This window comes from Desmodus rotundus, chromosome 5 (assembly GCF_022682495.2).
Source record: "Desmodus rotundus isolate HL8 chromosome 5, HLdesRot8A.1, whole genome shotgun sequence".
Classification (NCBI taxonomy): domain Eukaryota; kingdom Metazoa; phylum Chordata; class Mammalia; order Chiroptera; family Phyllostomidae; genus Desmodus; species Desmodus rotundus.
Genome location: NC_071391.1, coordinates 149,496,710 through 149,511,107, shown reverse-complemented (window position 1 = coordinate 149,511,107; position 14,398 = coordinate 149,496,710). Strand labels below are relative to the sequence as shown.

Here is a 14,398-nt window from a genome sequence, read left to right as displayed (position 1 = left end):
GATCTGGGTGGCATCCCCAGCACCCTTCGCAACATTGAGACCACCCGTCCTGCCATATACGTGCGAGCCTCGGGTTCCCTGCTCCATGACCCAACAGAAACGTTGCTGACCCATACAGTTGGGTGGGTGACATCCTACAGGCCACATCCTAGGTGTTAGTGGAGAACATCCTCAAGGTCGACCAACAAAGTGGGAAGCTGGGCATTTTTACTTGGGACACTTTTCAGGAAGGAGAAGCAGAGAGCAACAGCCTGCTTTCCATGGAATCCTGGCCTCCTGGGACACACTAGGACATTCGTCCTCCATTTGGCCAAGATACCCTTGCCATCTGCCTCCGCCCTGGCCACTCTGGCTCCTTCCTTCAGTTCAACTGCCAACCCAAAGAACACGTGTGGAGAGAGGTGGAAGGGGAACAGCAGCCCCATTGGCCTCGACTGCTGAGGACAAGCCAGGCAGCCAGTGCTTGAGAAATCGGTGGCCTCTTTGGGAGCTTCTGACTTTTGCCTTCAAATTAGGGTTGCCAGACTTAACAAATAAAAATACAGAATGCCCACCCTCACTGGTGTAGCTCAGTGGGTTGGGCATCAACCCACAAGGCGGGAAGGTCGCCAGTTCAATTCCTGGTCAAGGCACATGCCTAAGCTGCGGACCACGTCCCTGGTTAGGGGTACACAAGAGGCAACAGGTTGCTATTGATGTTTCTCTCCCTCTCTTTCTCCCTCCCTTCCCCTCTCTCTAAAAATATATAAAATCTTTAAAAAGACAGGATGCCCTATTAAATTTGAATTTCATATCAATTTCAAATATCTCTTATGTAAGAAGTGGGACATGCTTATAATTTAAAAATTATTCATTGTTTCTCTGAAATTCGAATATAACTGGGAACCCTGTATCTTATCTGGCATCCCTATTGCCAATGGCAGAGATCTGTGAGAGCGGCAGCCTCAAGGCCTGTTTGGTCACCAGCCTCTCTCTGGGCCTTCCATTCCTGCTCCTCACAGTGGAGCCCACTTACTCGGCTCAGGCCCAACCCCAACCCAAGGCAAGAGGGGTCCTAACCAGCTCCAGACACACACCAAAGGCGAGCCCCAGTGCTCCCAGCCAGCCCTCACCTGGCCCCAGCCCTCACCCGGCCCCAGCCCCTAGTCTTGGATGCCACTGGTACTGCCTGCCTCTGCTGTGTTCTGCCTGGTAACACTTCGAGACCTGGGGACCTACCTGATGATATCAGGCCCTTTGCCCGTCCTCAGATCCAGGGCCTATGCCCCAGCATAATGGGAGGATAATTAGGATTGTCGGTTACTTCACCTTGGGTAGGCACCACCATCCTCCCTGGAGGGTCTGTGACTAAAGACAACAGCAGCCCCAACTCCTGCAGCGGTTGTTGGTATAAACTCACCCACTATGCACCTGCGACTGGGCGAGCTCTCCATGCAGGTGAGTGAGAACCTTCTCAGCCCCTTTCCCCACAAGCTCTGTCACGCCCAGCTGTTCAGCCAGTCCTCACGTCTGAGAGCCATGGATGGGATCTCAGCTAGGTGGAGTCCCTGCGCGGGCTCCCACCAGAAACTCCATGGCTTCCCCTGAGGCACCTGTTCTAATTGGTAGCCTGATCCAAAAACAATGATGCTTCTGAGTGGACTGGCTTCTTGGCTCTCCTGGCCTCTGTGCTTTCTTAACAAGAGGCATAACAAAGAGTCATATTTTACTAAGGACTAAACCTTTCCTTCTCTTGCAGTCTTCAGACCATAGTGTTCGAGGGGCTCACAGATCAGATCAAGGCTGGGAAGACCCCTCCTACCAGTTCTTGCCCACTTTTGAGCCCCATCACTTCTTGGCAAGAACCCCACCAACGTGTAGTCCTGCAAAGCCTGAGGAGACTGACAAGTGACATCATTCACTCCTTCATTCATCCATCTATCCGCTGAACTCACTGCAGGCCTCCCCTGAGCCAGGCACTGCTTCCAGCCCTGTGGATACAGGAGACTCAAGTCAGCATCCCTGCCTTCAGGGAGATCACACATTATTTAGAGAGAGAGAGCCAAGTATACTGGCCACTGCCAGGAAGTGTGACAAATCCCTCAGTCCCCTGGAGTGAGCTGTCAACCTAATGGCTGTTCTGATTTTTTTAAGATATAATTTAAGACTGAAGTCATATGTGCATATGTGTGAACTTACTCTGGCCATTGTGTCAACATGATCAGGGATAATCTCGCGTGGCTGGCTCCTTCTTGTCCTTGTGGTCTCACCTTAAATGTCCCCTCCTCCGAGAGGCTTTCCCCAACTGTCTGATCTGAGGTGGCCCCATCGCCCTCCCTCCCATCATCCTGTTTTATTGTTGTTACAACATTAATCTCTGCCTGACCTCTCCTGATTTGTTAATCCATCCTACGCCTAGAACAGATTCTTGTCTGGCTCGTGCGATGCTGCACCCCCAGCACCCAGCACAGTGCCCACTCCACTGATATTTACTGCACAGATGAATGAACAATTAAATGAATGGAAAGAATAACAACCCACTGATTCCCAAACTCCAGGGGCCCTCAAATGTAATAACAAGGCACCACGAGCTATTCTAATATATTCCAAAGCCTAACAGTCTCTATCTGTTTGCTTACCCTTGATAAAGCCCCACAGGAGAGATAAAATGTCATATTTCTTTGCCTTTGACTAGAATGATATGAACTCAGTATTACTGGCTCCCATGCTAATCAGACACTCTTCATTAGTAAGTATATTTTGGATATTAAAAGCAGGAAAACAAAACATTATAACATCAGAGTCATTTATTTAGTGAATAACATCTTTCAAGACTAGAGACCATGGAGCAAAATAAAAAGCACTAGAGGATCTCATGGTGGAGGGGAGACTGGGGATACCTGTCTATTTTCTGGGTGGCAAGACTGAGGTGAGAGGCCATACAGAGCCATCAGTAAAAAAAACTGTATACTATCAGAGCGAAAAAGGATGAGACTCAGCCATGAAAATATTGCTCATAGAAGAAATCACGCTCTGGAAAAGGAGTAATTTAAATAAAAGCAAAAATTATTATTCACAGCACAGATACACAGTATCTTCAGGCTCATTGCTACCAAATAGATCATCCACATAACACTGGCAATCTTCAGAAAGGGTAATGAAAGTCTGGAAAGGGTACACCCATTAGCAAGGCACTAACACACTGCTTTTCATTATTCTAATATTTTAAACGCATAAATGACATGGGCACTTATCCCTTGGAAGCTGACCTTTGAATAGTGCTTTAAATGCTGGGACTTAAGGTGCCAGATAAACCACAGACTTGTCATTTCACTTGATCAACTGCCTGGCAAAGCTTTGGGGTCAAAATACAACAGTCCCAGGTCAGCTGGGATTCCAGCTGCTGGAGGCCAAAGGGGCCATTATGCCATTATCTGCTCTCTGAGCCCTGGCCTGCTCCTGCCACCAAGCACCTGCCACCCATCTGCAGTGCACGGGTCTTGGGAGGGGCCCCCTGTGTAACGGGGGCTTTGAGCAGGTCCACAGCAAAGCAGACAGGCTCCCCACTGGCCAGGCTGTGGCTAACAGTGGCCACTTGAAGGACTGTCCAGCGGACCCGGTGATTCGCCTGCCTTCCAGGGCATCCGGGGCTGAGACAGCCTGCTAGTATAGTGACTGGCTGCTTTGTTTCTTTTACAAACAGTGGTCCAGCCAGAGAGGAGAGCCCAGCCTGACAAGAAGGCCTCTAGTTCTGCGGGACGGAGTGAGAGGACACCTGTATGTATACTCTGAAGAGCCAGGGGCTCCCTAACTTGCATGCTTTCATCCGAACCAAATATAGCTTGGTTTAGAGATTAGATGTCTTTTTGAAAATTCAGTTAAAATTAAGTGAAATAAGCCAGGTGGTGAAAGACAAATACCATATGATCTCACTTATAAGAGGAATCTAATGAACAAAATAAACTAACGAACAAAATAGAACCACAGGCATGGAAACATGGAGCAGACTGACAGTGACCCGAGGGGAGGGGGAGGGGATAACGGTGGAGAGAAGGGGGAGGAGCTAGTTAAAGAACATGTATGAATGACCCACAGACGTGGACAACAGTGTGGGAGTTGACTGTGGGAATGGGGGGTGGGATGGGCAGAGGAGGGCAAAGGGGGAAAAACTGGGACAACTGTCGTAGAATAGCAATAAAAAAGTGATTAAAAAAAGTTTTGAACTTCAGGTCAAATTAAGAGCCCCGGAGCACCGACAGTGTAAAGCAGTGGGCCTGGGTCTCAAATATCAGCATGCCCACAAATCACCCAGGAAGCTCATGACACCCAGATTCCTCTGCCCTGCCCCCCACATTCTGATTCAGTCGCTCTGAGATGGGGTCTTAGGAGTCTCCAATTTAATCAGCTCCCCAAGCAATTTTGATGTAGGCAGGGATGAGCGACTCACACCTTGGGGAAACTCCAAGTTGAAGGGGATGGGTTTCCGGTTTGCCCTGGCCCACTTGGTGGGTCAGACTGACCTGTCCCCATGCTGTTTTCTAGAATACCAGTCTCAGAAGTGTGATCCTCAGAAAGGGTCAGTGTTTAAGTCACTAAATCCAGAGGTAGAAAGAGCCAAAACCATACCAGGACACTCCTGGAGCTCAGACCAGGGACCTTGGCCTTGGGGAGCCCCTGGCCAGGCCCTGTGACCCACACCTCCACGGTGTCACCTGCCACAATCCAGTACCTGTGGTTCCACCAATGTACACGGGATCGACACCGGGCAGTCCAGGGATCCTGAACAGTCTGTGCGTACGAGCCATGGGGAAGCCCTTCGCAGAGCAATGTTTACAAACGCATAAAACAACATGCACAATATTACAAAGAAAGCAAATTATATTCAAATATAGTTTTTCAGAAAAAAATTTAAAATTTGATATAATAATATGTTTATTAATATCTTCAACAAAAAGATCTAGCAGTAAGCTAATAACTTATTATTTCACGGTAATAACAAGATGAAAACTGAAAATTTTTTTAAAACACCTATAGCAGCTGCATGTTTAAGTGTACAGCTAGGGCCAGGAAGCCAGCTTGGCTGCGGAGGCCCTGGGCCTGGCTCTGGAACCGAAGGAGATGCAAGAGCCCTCTTACGGTTACCAGGAACAGCTACCACCAGGTGCTTCACTTTTCTGTCCCTGAGCCTTAGGGACACATGACACATCCCTGTGTGTGGGAGCCCAGGTGTAACTCCAGTTCAGCTTAGTGAGATAGTAACAAGCCCTGAGTTGGATGTCAGAGACTCGGTTTGCATCCTGATTACTCTCCATCTGCTCCCCCGGATATACTGTCTCTGACCTTTTCCATCCCACTGTGTGCCCTGGGAGCCGACCACACCAAGCCATGCTCTGCCAGGGCTCCAAGGTGGCTCCCCTCCCCTGCCCCTCTTGTCCTAGTGGGTAACGGCTTCCTGCTTTCGCTGGTCCCTGAGGGGCTCTCCCTGCCCTGCTGGCTCCTTCTCCCCTGCCCACAGACCTTTAAATCCCATCCCCATTAAGTTCCCCTCAGCCACACTCTGTGTACCAGCTGTTTCTTGCCAGAGTCCTACCAATATAACCGCTCCCTAGCCATGTGACCTTCAGCAAGGTGACCCGCTGATCAGAGCCTCCTCATCCATGGAAGAAGAGCCAGAGTTCCTCTCTGGCCACCTGGGACTGCGAGGGTTCAGCAGTCAGTGTGTGTACAGAGATCAGCAGGGTCCCATCCTCTGGGATCTCTCGCTAAGTCTCCTTTTGTTTTGGAGCTGGTGATGAACTCTGCAGACAGGCTGTTCTGTGCCTTGTTCTTGGTCAACAACCCCAGCGGGTCCCTTGCCCAGAATGGCCAGAATCGCTGTAGGGGAGGTCTCCCGGTAGCACAAGGCACTCAGAGGCCTCTCGTCCTGTAGGGCACTCAGCTGCTGGGGGCCAGGCTGGCCCTGGGGAGCCATCTGGCTTAAAGGACAACACCCTCTGGATTTCCTCTTCATCTCCCTCTTCTTTCCCACTTGGGCAGTAGATCACCACACCTGACAGGTCCATAGAGCTGACAAGAGGGTGTCCCACTTGATCTTCATGATACTGTGAAACTGGGCCTTACTACGCTACCTAGTTTTTGGATGAGACGAAGTTCAGAGATATTGAGAGACCTATCCAGAGTTACAGATCTGTTAAGTACCAGAACCAGGCCTAGTTCTCCAATCGTCTAAACCACGTCTCAAATTCCAACCCAGTAGAAAGACCTAAGAAAGCAGATATAAATGACTCAAGGAAACCCTCATGCCCTCGGGGTCTTTGGGCTGGAAAGACAGGCTTTGCCATTGAGAAGCAGGAATGGCGTCAAAGAGAGAGTCGTTTGTCCACTGGTCATTGAGTCTGTGTGTTTAATTGTGTCATGTAGAGAATTAGTTTTAGGAAAAAGAAGAGAAATACAAGAAACATCTTTCATTTAAGTAAAAGTTAGAGAGCTGGAATTTCATCTTAACATCCTTATTTCCCAAGAGACAACAAGTTCTTCACCTTTGCTTTCACAGGGGAAGCCAGGCTGGGGGCCTTGCCCTCCTCCTTGCCTGTCCAGCATTAATGAAAAAACAAAAAAACAGTGTTAGGTTTTCTTTGAATTAAAAACAAAAACCATAGCCCACTTCCATTCTGAACAGAAACAGATCGACACTTCATGTATCTGTTCTAAAATGTGACTTGTCCTGAACCAACAACTATCAGAAATTGAATTGAACATACGATTTATTGGTAAAGGCAACTTATATTTCCCTTCCCCTTACCGGGACTTCCTGAGTCTCCTCGAATGCTTAGTGTGGACACTATCCCAGGCCCTTTCCCGTCCCCAACCTTGAAATGCTTCAGGGTCACTAACTCCCCCAGTAACTCCGGAGAGGAAGGGAGGTGTTATTGGCTGCACTTCACAGATGAAGAGACCAGAAGCAGAAAGGTTAAACAGTTTGCACAAGAGTGACAAGGACAACAGTGTTCCAGCCAGGAGTCCCTACGGCGCTCCCGAGTCAGGGGGTTTTCTACCAGTCTTGGAAGGCTCTATTATGACCCCAGAGCTTTTCCAGACTGCCTTTCTCCACCCCCCATAAACCAGTCTCTCAGGCCGCTGCTTTGCCAACAATCCACACAGGCTGACCACCCAGAGCCTCTTAGTGACCCTAAGTAGGACCAATGTCAAACAGACCCCACTCCTACCAGAGAGAAAGCCCTTGGTGGAGGAATGGAGCTGATTATACACTCCGGAGCTTAACAGGGGAAAGCAAACCCATTCTGAATAATTGAATCCTCCTTCCCAGAGCATGAGGGAACCTGTTCATAAAACATTTGCTAACCATTAACTACATTCCTGCTATTAAATGCTGTTAATAGCAGCTCCTCAGAACTGTGCCTCATCAGGCTAGCTGCATTTTTAACGGGCCAGCGGCTTGTCAACGTGACACCTGGGGCCCAGCCAGCGCAGCCGGGGTGATCTGTTTAAGTTAAACAGCTCTCTCGATTAGTTTCGGTGCTTTGGGCCCAGCGGGTCACCCCCCTCCCAGGGAAGCTGGAGAAGCCCGGAAGACGACCAGTTCTGTAGGACCACCTGGCTCTGCTGTGCCATGAGTCACGACTGCACTCCACCTGGCCAGGACCTTTGTGGGAAAGCCCCAGGGCTTCTGTTAGCACAGGACATGTCTCTGGGAAACAGGCATCTGCTGTAGGAATTGCAGACTTCCTTCCCAGCGGGTTTTTAAAGGAAGGCAGGCCTTCCTCCAGCTCTCTTTCTTCATTTCTTCTTATCTTCCTTTCCCATTGCTTTTTAAGTGTTGGTATTTCTCTCCCTACCTTTCATGGGGTCCCTCGTCACTTGTCCACACCCAGGCAGTCAACCGTCACCCCTAGGCCAAGGGTCCCAAACTCCACCAGGCCTCTCTTCTGAGCCCCAGCCTGCCTACCGAGCATCCCTCTTGAATGTCCCGTAGACCTCTCAAACTCCACGCAGCTACAACCTTCTCTCCACCTCCTACACCCAAGGTGCTCTTCCTCCCCCTATCTCTACTCTCAAAAGCAAGTTCCTTTTTCCACCCAGTTTCTCAAAACAAACATTTGGCTTCTTCCTTAATTTCTCTTTCTCAACCCTCATATCCATTGATGGGGTGATTAATTCTACTACCAAATATCTCTGGCTCCCATCTCCTTCCTTGCTCGTTTTAAATGAGATCATCTCACCTCAGTCTGGGCGTCCATCATTACTCTCCAGGACAATGTGCAGTCTCTAAAATATCATCAGGGGGTTTTCCCCAAACTGAGTAATGACCATAAATTTTCTCCTCCTGGAAACCAGCTCTCTGTCCTGTAGCTCATATGGCCTTTCCTACTTGGGACCCAAACGCTCTGTCTAGTCTTACCTCAAGTGACTTTCCCCAAAAAACCTGACATTCCAACTACCCCAGACTACCATACAACCTTCAGAAAACTGCATCGCAATGCCTGCGAGTGTTCGCTCATGCTTTTCCCCTTGCCTAGAATGTGCTCTTTCCCTCATGCCTTATCTTTTAAGCCTGGTGCCCTGGCCCTTTGAGAATAAAGTCTTGCAATTTACTCTACACCTGCCTCTTTTCTGACTACCTGTCACTACATCTTATCACCCTGTCATCTGCCCCCAGGTGCCTACCGTCACCACCCACGTTGAACAGTCCTTGAAAATAGGATCATAGTTTAAGCTTACTCATACCCAGCATTTAATGCAGTGCCAGAACCAAATGGTTTCAATAGAATCTGGACAATGAATTGAATCCCTGGCATAGTAGGTAAGAATAATTTTGTCTGAATGACAAAGATTTGAAAAGACAATTCTACAGGAGGGGACCTCCAAAATGAGGATTTCCTTCTCATTTCATCCTATTGGGCAGTGTCCTCTTTTACTGATTGCAAGAGGAGAAATGACCAGGCTCCCAGCCAGCTCCACCGGAATTCCGAGTGGACCTCACACCTGGATTGGTGGGGAGTGGCCAGCTTCCCCAGATAGCGTGCTGCAAGCACTTGGGTTTGGTGGGAATAAGACTGAAACCCAGCTGTGCACACAGCTGCCTCCGTGTTCCTACTGTGTGCAAGGACACGAATGGAAGACGGTGTGTCTGCACCACAGCTTTCATAGAGTCCCCGGAGAGTCTCAACTCAGGCACAACACTAAGAGCAGAGTAAGGCAAGATAGCCCATTTCTAGAATGTTAGATCTGAAACAACTCCAGGGTCAAACCCTCCAGGCTTTCCTGACCCCATCAGACCCCCAGATCCTATGGGGGTGCAGAGAGCAACCAACTAAGGAGAGAGAGTCTGCCCCAAACCCTGGTCCCCCCAAACCAGAGTTCCACTTTCATCTAGTTCATATATGGGACCTGGCACAGATTTCAATCAAAATGTAAGGATTCCCCTGGGGGAAATGTTTGAAAGTTACCATCTAGTTCCTAAGGTCATTCAACTAGAGGACAGCCAAGACTGTATATTTCCATGTCAAAACTTATGGCACAGAGGATCCTGACTTCTATTGGAGTGGCAGGCTTTAGATTTAGGTCCTGTTGGATCTCGCCAGATACTCCTGTATTTTGAAATCTGAAAGTGGGAGGTCACTTATGCCGCCTTCCCACCCACCACTGGGCCTCCTCTGCCTCTGGGTCCCCTCTCCTGCAAAGGCTTCTGGCTCAGGAAGTCAACATTCTGTCTAAAGAAGAGAGATGAATTTCTGCTGCTGTGTGTCCGTGCAGGTAAGGCATCCGGGTCTTCCGCCAGCTCTGCAGCAGTAGAGCTGTCCAGTTCAGCACCACTACCCAGAGTCCCTGCTCAGAAATGCTCTGAGTAAAGGTGATGGGGGAAGGCAAGCAGGACCAGGGAAGAAGGACTAAAGACATTTTTGTAGGTACAAAATAGGGGGATGCTAAGAATAGTATTGGAAGCGGAGAAGCCAAAGAACTTATACGCATGACCCATGGACATGAACTAAGGCGGGGGAATGCTGGAGGGAAGAGGGGTGCCAGGTGGAGGGGGGCAAAGAGGGGAAATTGGGACAACCGTAAAAGCATAATCAATAAAATATATTTTTTAAGGAACTACATAGCCAGGCCCTCTCCTGGGAAAAACTTTTCCTTCACATTGATCTCCAGAATAAATTGGGACGAGGAGGGAGAGAGTGGTAAAAAAACTGTTACACAGTTAAAGAGATTCATCTCTTCCACTGCTGGCACATTAAGTGCTTACACTTTCAGGCTGGCTGCCCTTCTCCTGGGGGGAGAGGAGGAGGAGTGGAGGAGATGGAGGAGTGGCTGGAAGCAAGGCCCAAACTGACCTCAGCTTTCCAGATCAGCCCTGGAGACCTCCCAGCCCTGGGTCCCCACATAATTTGTAGTCTGTGCTTCTATCTTGGTCCTTTATCTACTCTTTCATTTTATTCTTTTAACTATTGCATGGATGCACTGAGTTCCTAGGACCTTGAGGGCAGAGACTACGTCTGATGTTTCACAGTCTGCCTTCAAGCCTCCCCCTTCTTCTCTCCTCCCTCCACAGAAGGCTGAGACGATCGTGGGGACAGTGAGTCAATCCAAATCCTTCCTGTCTATGGCATAGCCGTGTGATTTTTGTCAAGTCTCTGACACCCTCTGAGCTCCATTTTCTGCACTGGAAAATGGAGAGAACACTTTTCAGGAGAGCAGTAAGAACTAAGGCAACACAGATGCTTTTGGCAAACCACATGGCTCAGTACCTGGCAAATCCTAGAGGACAAGACAAGGGAGTAATCAGTATAGTGCTGGGTGGGGCTGGCAGACAAGTTCAGGGACAGGAGAAAGGCCCTGGGATGAATAGATGCTCCTGCACCCCTTCCAGGCCCATCAACCTGGTAACAGCCCCTCCAGGGTCTCAGATTGACAGGCCCTGCTCACTATTTGGGACTTTAAAAATGATGTGTGGATTGAATGAAGCACTGTGAAAGAAACCACCTTCCAGGTGCACTGGGAGCTTCCTACTTTGAGAAAGACTAGAACACACTCTCCCACAAGTCCTCCCTAGGTATCGAACATATCCTGGGTCTTCCCCGGGTTCCCAGGGACAACCCAACAGCAGGGCAGAAGGCAGGAGGCAGACGTGAGTTTCGTTCCAGCTTTGATACATCCATGCCTTGAAACTTACTTAAATATCCCCACAAACTGCCCCAAAACTCAACCCAGGGGAAGTCAGTAGAGCACTGGCCTGCTGCCAGGGCAAAGGCCTTCAGTTCAGGATTCAAAACCCTGCCCCATCCTCTCTCAAGCTGTGTGACCCAGAGCAAGTGGCTCAACGTCTGAGCCTTACTTTCCTCAGCTTGCACGCAGGGCTGTTATGTGGGACAGAGGAGATGATAGCTGCAAGGCGCTGAACTCAGGGCAGGACAGCACACAGCAGACCTTCCCAGGAGCCCTTTCCCCTTTTGCATCACTCTGGACGTTCCACTGTGTGAGAGCCCACTGCTACATGCTTTTCATTGGCTGCTCAGCTGAGCTGTTTTGAGGCCGCCCCGGAGTCCAGAGCACCAGCATCAGGGGGAGATGGAGGAAGAATTCATAACGCCCTTCCCCACCGTAAAGCACCCAGGAGCCTGTCAGAAGCTACAGGAGTGAGGCTGAGGCTTCGACAGCAGCCATTATTCACCGGCTCTGCCCAAGGACTCCCAGTGGCTATAAGAGGTAGGGGGTGGGGAAGTGGCGTCCAGCCACCATTAAGGGTCCCTGTTTGCCTGTGAAAGAGAAACAAGGGGCTTATTTATGTCACTGGAGCTGAGCAAGCAGGGAGGGAGCCCCGCAGGGAAGCCTGTTATTAGAGCTCTTCCCCTCAGAAATGCTGACGTGGGTTGGACTGGAACTACATCTCAGCCAAAACATCATCATCCCCAGGACCCCGGTGGGACAATAAACTAGACTGCAAATGTGCACAGAGCACAGAGCACAGAGTAGCCTGCAGGGCTTGGTGCAGGTGGGGCAGGGAGCCACCCTGTTGCTGCCACAGATACCCGTTCGAGGCCACCTGGCCCTTCCCAGGCCAGACTAGCTACTGGCGCCTCATATTGCCACCCCCTCAAAGGTTGACCATCTCTCCAGCAGAAGGGAAATCATGTCAGAGCAGGAAGCTGCTGAGAGTATGGAAAACCCAAGTCCCTGGCCCAGTCAGGATGAGAAGTGGGGAGCGGGGGAGGGGCACCTACCTTGCCCACATCCCTGCTCAGGGTGCTCAGACACCAGCCCCAACCCACTCGGGGGCAGGGATACCCACCCCAGCCACACCTGTGATGCAGTGGGATGTCGCCGGCTGCCCGCTCAGCCACGCATCCCCCCATTCTGCCCCTCGCAGTCGCAGCATCGCTGTTCCCCTAGGGGCTCCTCCACCTGCTCTGACACTACCTCCCTCCGGCCCCAGGCAAGCCAGGTGCCCTGTCCCCCTCACCCAGTCACCAGGCCTCCCTGGCCTTGGTCCCTCCTGTGTCACACAGAAGAGAACAAGGGAGGAGAGTGGGGAGATCCCCTCCAGACCTAAGGAGGGATGCTGAAGAGAGAAAGGGCAGGAAGGAGCGCAGGCTTTGCAACTGCACAGGGAGTCCCGACGCAGGAGCTCGCGTCCCCACTGAGGCAGAGGCCCACCCTGAAACCCCACAGGAGGTGTGCGATCACGGGGCCCACACCTTCTGCCCCGCGTCCTGAGGACTTTGCAGACAGTGGGGCTTCTCCCGGAGTCCTCCTCCTAGCAGGTTTGGGAGGCGCCAACACCACAGTCACTCAGGAAAGTGGGGTGTCTGCAGGTGACTGGACCTGTTGTGAAACTGGGCAGGGCCCCCAGCTCTGCCCCACTTGGCCGTGAAACTGAGGTTGCTTTCCCTTCCTCAGTTTACTCAGCTTCACAGACAACGGACTCAGGAGTCTGAGCTTCTCGTGCAATAAAAAATGTCCTTTGTATGGAGGCAAAGCTCTGCTTCCAGTACCATCCTCTTGCTAAGGTCCCATAAACATGTTATGAAGTGAGCATGCCTCACCCCGTTTTTCAGACAATGACGGGGCCCGGGGGTGCTCAGTGCCCTGCTCAGTGTGGATGAGCCAAATCCAGGCAGTCTGGACATGTGCAGTCCCGTCGTTCCCCCTCCTCTGAGAGACCCCCACGGATGCCTGAAACCTTGGATAGTACTGAACCCTACAAATATCAGTTCTATGTTTTCCCTCAATGTATCAACTAGGCACAGGAAGAGAGTAACAATAAGTAATAATAAAATGGAACAATTATAACAATATACTGTAGTGGAAGTTATGTGAATGTGGTCTCCGTCTCTCTCTCTCTCCCCCATAACAGATCTGATATCTGAGATGGCTAGTAAGTAACTGACGAGCAGGAAATGTATGCTGTGTGGAGATGCCGGACAAAGGCATGATTCACGTCCCATGCAACAGAGCTGGCCGGTGCAAGAAATCATCACGCTACTCGGAACAGTGCAGTGATTTAGAACTTAATTGTTTATTTCTGGAATTCTCCATTTAATATTTTCAGACCGCAGTTGACCACAGGTAACTGAAACTGCAGAACAGGAAGCTAAGGATAAGAGGGGGACTACTGAAGTACTACCCCCATGAGCTACAATCTAGGGAGATGCAGGCAGAAAGGCTGTGGGTGCAGCTCCTTCACCCCGAGCCTGCTCTTCCCTCCTGTGGGTGTGGATTCTCCCCGTCTACACCAGTAACAGAGCTCGGGGGTCTCCACTTCCCACCCTGCACCCAGCTCTGCCCAGAAAGGGATTCCAAGTCGTTCCCCAAACTGGAATCTCGGGTCAGACCTGGGGACCCAGCCCCACAGGCACCTCTGTTCTGGATGCTTAAGAAGGAAGACAGAGGGCTGCACTCCTAGAAAGGCCCCAAACTGATGGCAAACTGCTAAGTAGTAACAAAAGGTGCAGAGCCCCACCCCTGCCCTCCCAACCGCAGAGGGCCCACTCTGGAGGCAGGCAGCGGTCACCGTCCAGCACAGAGCAGCACTGCCGGCCCCTGAGCCAGCCCAGCAGAGGGGCCCTTGGGGGTTTAAGACGATGCTGGACTATTCATCATAAAGTGGAAACAGCAAAACATCCGCCAGCTGATGAATGGGTGAGCAAAAGGAGGCACATCCATACAAGGGACTATTACTGGCCAATTAAAGGGAACGATGAGTGCTACAACATGGGTGGGCCTGGAAAACATTATGCTAAGTGAAAGAAGCCAGACCCCAAAGGACAATTACTGTATGATTCCATGTATGTGAAATGCCCAGAATAGGCAAGTCCACAGACAGAAAGTAGATTAGGGTATGCTGGGGACTGGGAAAGGGGGATGGGGAGTGACGGCCAGTGGGTGCGGGGTTTCTTCTGGA

The 14,398-nt window shown here is 50.5% G+C and overlaps 1 protein-coding gene across 2 annotated transcripts in view; it reads right to left on the bottom strand.

The window, feature by feature from the left end:
- Positions 1–14,398, bottom strand: part of GALNT14 (polypeptide N-acetylgalactosaminyltransferase 14) — a 188,827-nt gene that overhangs the window by 122,486 nt on the left and 51,943 nt on the right. The gene's annotated exons all lie outside the window — the stretch shown is intronic.